Below are 7,360 nucleotides of genomic sequence, written 5' to 3' on the forward strand. Positions count from 1 at the left end.
ACACATTTATTAATACAATATTAATTATTATACTCACATTACCGCTGCAAGGGTAATATCTTCTTATCGGTGAATTAGGAGTTGGTAGGTATAAATAAAAAAAATCAAACAATAATTTAACTAATTTAAGTATTTTCTAGTAATAAGTTCTTCCGAGATGCAGTAAAAAACCGTTGAGTTTAATGAAAAAAAAGGTGGGTAATTGGATGTCGCTCTGCTGTACAGTAGGTTACAAGTGGGTCACTGTATAATGGATAGTATTAAATATGAATTTAATGATATAATATCATTGTATAAGAAAAACGATTCTGAGCGGAGACGGTTTGTCAGTCTAGATATTAGACATACCTATTATAGGTATACTTATCTATAGTATTAAAAAAAAATTGACCATATAATAGTTATCAATAATAAATTCCAAATTAATCATATCACAATATCCATTAGGTAACGCGTTATACATCAACAACAAACCGTGGTACTATCATAGATATATAATAGTATACTTTAGAAGTTTCAAGTACCCACAAATAATATTATACAATCATTACAAGCACAACAAAATAACTAAAATAGTTATTCCAGGTTTTTTATATGTAATTTCGTCCAAATTTAAAATTAAAATTACTATAAAAATAAACTGTGCATATGCATTTCTTAGAATTTTTGGTAACAGAATTAAATATTTACGTGGAATCTTGTTTTAAATTTTCAATCCTTAGATATAAAAGTTGAACATTTTATACATTTTTAACTACAAAATAATTATTCAATTTTAAATTTGGTAATTTTTTTCAAGATTTTAACTTCAAATGCTTATAAAAAAAAATTGTGCCTATGTATTTGTAATATTTTTCAACTGTTATTGTAACAATGTATCAGGAGCCCTGTATTAATTTTTTACACTTTTTGGCCCAACAGATAAAACTTTATTGATATTTATAGAAAAAAAACTAAAAAAATTGAAAACTTACAATGTCCGTAAACAGCTCAAAAAGAGTCAAATAATTTTGAAAATTTTATCGTATATAGAAAATGCTAATATAAATATTTAGTGAAATTTTCAAGTTTCTACAGTCATTCGTTTTTTAATTACAACAAAATAAGAAAATCGTTACATAAGAAATCGAGTAAATACCAAATGTTATAAAAATATGAATTTCAAACGCTCATAAAAATTTAATTTGAGTTTCTTATAGACATTTTTTTTTTTGATAAAGGTAGATTATCCTATAAGGAATCTTGTATTACATTTTAAAATCTTAGTTCTAAAAAAGAAAAATTTTTACGAAATATAAACTCAAAATAATTAGGGTAATTTTCGTGATTTTTCCATATTTTGTCAATTTTTAAACTTTAAATGCTAATAAAAAAAAACTGTGTCAAAGGATTTTTAATATTTTTCAAATGTCATTGTAATAATATAGTAGGAGCCTTGTATTAAATTTTCAAGTATTTTTACTCAACAAATAAAGTTTTATTGACATTCATAGAAAAAAAAACTAATTAAATTGGAAACTGGAATTGTCCGTAAACAGCTCAAAACAAATCAAAATATTTTGAAAATTTTATCATGTATAGAAAATGGAAATATAAACAACCAGTGAAAATGTCATGTATCTACAGTCATCCGTTTTAATGTTACACCAAAAACCAAAATCAGATTTTGCGTAAAAATTCCCGTTTTTCCTTAATTTTTCTTTTTTTTTTCACGGCGCTTTTGAAAACTATTGGAAAAATGTTACTTTTGACCCACCAAAGTACCAACTGGCAACTAGATTCACTTTCCTATCAGAAAAAGTACTGTTGAAGAAAATCCAAGCACTTTTACTGTCCTAAAAGGTGATGACAGACACAAAAATAAAAAAAAAAATTAAAAAACACACATCATTGTAAAATCAATACATTCATCGTTCCACTCAGAATCTAAAAACCTAGGATAACTATTTTAGTTGTTTTGTTGTGATTGTATAATATTATTCGCGGGTATTTGAAACTTCTAAAGTATACTATTATCGTCACTACGCCACTGTGTAATATAAATAAATAGGTACACATATTATATGATATTTCTATATAAATATTTATTTACAAACGGATAGGTTACCCTTTGGTAATATAAAAATTAAAAGTACAGTGAGTTGAATCTCAATTTGCCAAATATTATACTGAAATCAAATACTATTATAATATTATGAATGAGTTAATATTTTTAAAATTAATCGTATTCCTGTTTATGAATCCTAAAATCTTAAATGATTTCGTAACTAAAGTATTAACATATAATGTACTACAGTTATCAATTTTATAATAAAAGTCATAACTAGAGACCAGATTTTTATGTTTTTACATATCTTTACTGATATGTGTACAGACAATACCGGGCAACAGTGTCGTATCCATAATAGTTTTATATTGTATTAATTTGTATTCTGCATATTTTTTTATTATTATCGCATGTTGTGTATTGAAACGAAACAAAAATCAAGTACGATATTGTTTATAATATCATCTCGACGGCAGATGGGTGTCATCGTCAAACACCACCATCGGTCGTTTATCTTGAAAAATACGATTTTTAGTATAATTATTTAGCGACAGGTCACTGGCCAGCGGTCGAGGCGTCAACAAGCTCTGTGATTATCCACCCACATAATATTATACTTTATAAAATTGTTGCATAATATTATGATCATTCGTGTCAACGGAAGACGCAAGCGTATTAAAATGAATTATCGGGTAATATTATCATAGCTCTCATTTTGTTCGTTAAGCTCTATAATGGTCGAATTCGTTGTTTATTCTGATATATTATTATTTATCATTGAGTGGGTATTGTCGATTGTTATTGTACTTAATCACAGATTTAGAGTCGACAGTTGAAATTGTAGACAATTACTTAAATTTAATGTTTAAACTATATTGTAAACCGGAAATATAGCCACATATATTTGTACTGTATTGTGAATTATATAACGATTATAACGAATCTAGGGAAAAAACACCCGGAAAAAAAATTCCAAAGCTATACTTAATCGTACTGTTGGGTACAGCCAGCAGCCGTTAAAAATAAAAATTATAAAATTTGAATAATAATTACCTATTATATTATTACAATATTGATAAATAGGTACATATTATATTATATGATATTGCTATATAAATATTTATTTATTTATTTATTTATTTATAAACGGATAGGAGGTATACCTACCCTTTGGTAATGAAAATTAAAAATACAGTAAGTTGAATCTCAATTTGACAATTAATATTATACTGAAATTAAATAATATTATATATTATAAATGAGTTAATATTTTTTTAAATTAATCGACTTTCTGTTTATGAATCCTAACATCGTAAATGATTTTTTAACTAAAGTATTAACATATAATATACTACAGTTATTAGTTTTATAATAAAAGTCATAACTAGAGACCAGATTTTTATGTTTTTACATATCTTTAGTAGTAGAGTATGCAGCTCCGATTGGATAAGCTTTCTCAACGATTCATTAACCTATGAACTGATATAGAAATTTGTTTAGCGCATAAAAAAGAATATTTTAAGGTTAAAGAATATTTTGTGTGAAAAACATGTTTTAGTAATATATCGCCATATTGGCTTTATTCAAATTTGAATATTTTATAAAAATCTAATTAAATAGATAATAATAAAAAAATGTATTTTTATTATTTAAAACTTGTTGTTATTATTATTTGTTGAGTTCATGAGGCTGAACTATTTAAGTTTGAGTTATTTTAATATATAATATTATTCAGTTGTTGAACTATATGTGATCATTTTTTTATTTTTAATATTATTATTTTTTGAATTTGTAATTTTGTGTTACAACATTTAAATATAGGTGCACCAGTATGGCAGTATATCACCATATTATAGATTAAATGTAACTGTTTATTTTTATAAACTGTTACTTTTATTTGTTTTTGCAGTATATAATACTTACATTTTTATGAAAAAGAATATTTTTGCATATAAAAGATTATTGTGATGAAATTATAGAGCATAGAAGCATCTTATTTTCAAGATTTTAAGCGCATATAAATCCGCGGTATCTAGTCATAACTAATAACATTATCAAAATGAAAAAAGTAATAACATCGAAATTATTTATATTTAATGGCAGGTAATTTCGATGACCATAAAAGTAACATATTTGTTTAGATTTTACTGTAAAATTAAAGTATCGTTTAATAGTCAATCATATGATATAGCTAACCGCAAAAAATATTTCAATATACGCCACTGGAGTGAATTAACTTCTTATAAAATTTAAAGTTTAGATTATTATCTAGGCAATATTACAGGGTTTATATTATATTTTAATTTATGAGTTATGAGAATTTTATGATGTACAATTAGTATTTGCTTTGGGGATTTTGGATTTTCTTTCCGGGGATTTTTTTTCCTGTGTATTTTTTCCCGATTACTATAGATGATAAAGCAGTAGGTATAATATAATATATTAATATGCCATGGATAATAGCCATATAGTAGGTACCTACTGCATATTTTCTTAGTTATTTGATATGAATTTTCACGTACTGCGTATTTACATGGCTAAAATGACCTCCAGTATAGACCTATATGAAAATGTTTTCAACGTCTTTGTGTCTATCATAATTGATTTAACGTTATAATAGTTTTATACAAATTAATTATGTAATTTTTGTGACCGCATTTAAGATTTTTGACAACAATTATTATACAAAAAGCGACAAAATGTAATTAAATTGTTATACTCAATTTGTAAAATTAAACTATTTTTTGATAATAATGTAAAATCCAGAAAGTACCATCTACTAAAAAAACAATAACTATGTATTATTTTATTCTAATTTATCAGCTGTACAATTTTCAACGAAAATTCCAATTCATATGTTATCAATGTAGATTTGACGTACTGTACCGATTAGGTATGGCTCATAAATACATACATACCTACAACATAAGTCATAATATAATAAAAATCGTAGGTAGGTCGTCTGAAGTAGGTATAAACCTGATCATAATTTTTGGTGATAATTCTAAAATTTAAAACTTTTTTTGCGCCATCAGTGGTAAGTACTAATACGAATAACTTATTATTAATTAGTTATACTATTTAGCTACTATACATATCCAGAAATTCACCTGTTACTATTAATTACTGTACTTTATGTACCTACTACTTAAATATAAATATTTCCGATTAATATAATATGTTCGGAAATTGCATGTACATAAATGAACACTAAATCTGGGCTAATACTAATTTATCCCCAAAATATATTTTTTCAACGCGTCCTATACAGTTTTCAAGAAAAAAAATAATTTTAGTAGGTAGGTATAGGTATAGTAGGTAAATTATTATTAATAATTATAAAATGAAATTGTATTCTCAATTTTATATCACGAAAAATTACTATAAATAATGAACTATATTTGTCAACAATTTTGTTTTTTTTTTTTTGAGCATTTTATATTACTGATTTAACTATTTAAGTATATAAAAAAGGCAGTTATAAGAAAACATTATTTATCTCTTGTAAATTAGGTGTTTCAGTTAAAAGTATTGATGCACATTATAATAAACTTTAGAGGCCATAGTTGATAACCTAACGAACCAAAATTGATCAGTTGACTGTCAAAATGTTCAGAAAAAAATCTTTATCGAAATCCATAAAAAAAAAAAGCAGGTAAGTGGATGTCGCTCTGCTGTACAGTGATTACAAGTGGGTCATTGTATTATGGTTGTATTAGACTTGAATTCAATTATATAATATCATTGTGTAAGAAAAACGATTCTGAGCGGAGACGGTTTGTCAGTCTGGATATTTTATATTTTGTTATTATTTATTTTATCGTTTAAGTTGAATTAATATTAAAATATTATAATTTTTTATTCGTTTCTATGGTGATAAACAAAGCGTTAGAAATTAAAATCCCATTTTTAGCGTTTTTTCGTAATTTTCCGGTGGTTTTTCCCGTGGCATTAAATAACTATTGAGAAAATCGAAAAATTAACTTTCTAAAGCACCATCTTGATCCAATTTGCTAAAAGATAAGGTACTATAATATGTTGAAATCGAAACACTCCTTCTGGAAGAAATTTTGTATAAATTATATAAAAATAAAAAAAAAATAAGCACCATTGTAAAAATAATAGCTTCCTCGCTCCGCTCAGAATCTAAAATATAGTGGTTACCATTTGAAAAAATAAAGTAGATTTTATTATTGGTACATCTTCGTGTTTAAAAATCTTATAAAAAAATTGCCTGTTAAAAATAAAGAAGCACGTCTTTTTTTATTTTAACGAAATCCCATATCATCGATTCGCAATTGTTAAAAAAAAAACCCGCGTACAATGACATTAGATACAATCTGTATATTTTTTGTATAGTAAAAAATTTTTAAATAATATAAAGTCGTTAAAATGTAATGATACAATTATTTTGAAGTTAAAGTTGAAAGGGGGACCCACTAAGTGTATGGTGGCCCGAGTCCCAATTGATCATTGATCTGGGCTTGGTGTCAGAAATAGACAACAGACGTAAATAGTAAATGTACTAGGTAAGTATATTAAATTCATCCATACATAATACCTATATAACAAGTGTACAATTCATTAATACTTTTAATTTGTATACTATTTATTTACGTTGATTTTTTACACGAGTTTTGTTTTGAGCATTGAACTTCTGAGTGTATTATATTATTATGAATAATCATGTACGATGACATTGTACTGTAACTTCTCCTCTTCACCTATCACTCTCACGGGGCTTTCGGATGTCGTTTTGTTTATATTAACGAGGTCTCGGAGACTCGACCCCGGTGTGTGATATCATTACCTATACTAGGGATCAGGGTTACCTTATGTGAAGCAAAGTACTCAATGTGTTTATATATATTATGTATCTGTTATTGAATATTAATGTATTGTTATTACCTACTACAAGTTACAACATCGAAAGTATACTCATAAATTATAACTCAGGGTTACTGATCGGGCCATGGTGTGTCGTGGGTGCCGATGTCCAAATGTGGGTTGAGCTGGTCTTCCGCCGGTCCTCTTCAGGTCGTTGTCAGCCCTCGACTTTTACTATCGACCATCGCCACTATGACTATTGGCTGCCGACCATAGACTCCTCCATCTATTATTACTATTGACTGTTGTCAGTTGACTATCGACCCTCGACTATCTCTATTTAACTATTTACCGCCAGGAGTCCCGGTCGGTTATTAATACGATGCAAGCTAAACATCGCGTCAGCAATATATATATATCATACAAAATATATACACATTTGCCATTGATCACACTCAGCGTACTAGCCGTGCTCAACGTAGGGAG

The sequence above is a fragment of the Acyrthosiphon pisum genome, chromosome X (genome assembly GCF_005508785.2).
Source record: "Acyrthosiphon pisum isolate AL4f chromosome X, pea_aphid_22Mar2018_4r6ur, whole genome shotgun sequence".
Classification (NCBI taxonomy): Eukaryota; Metazoa; Arthropoda; class Insecta; order Hemiptera; family Aphididae; genus Acyrthosiphon; species Acyrthosiphon pisum.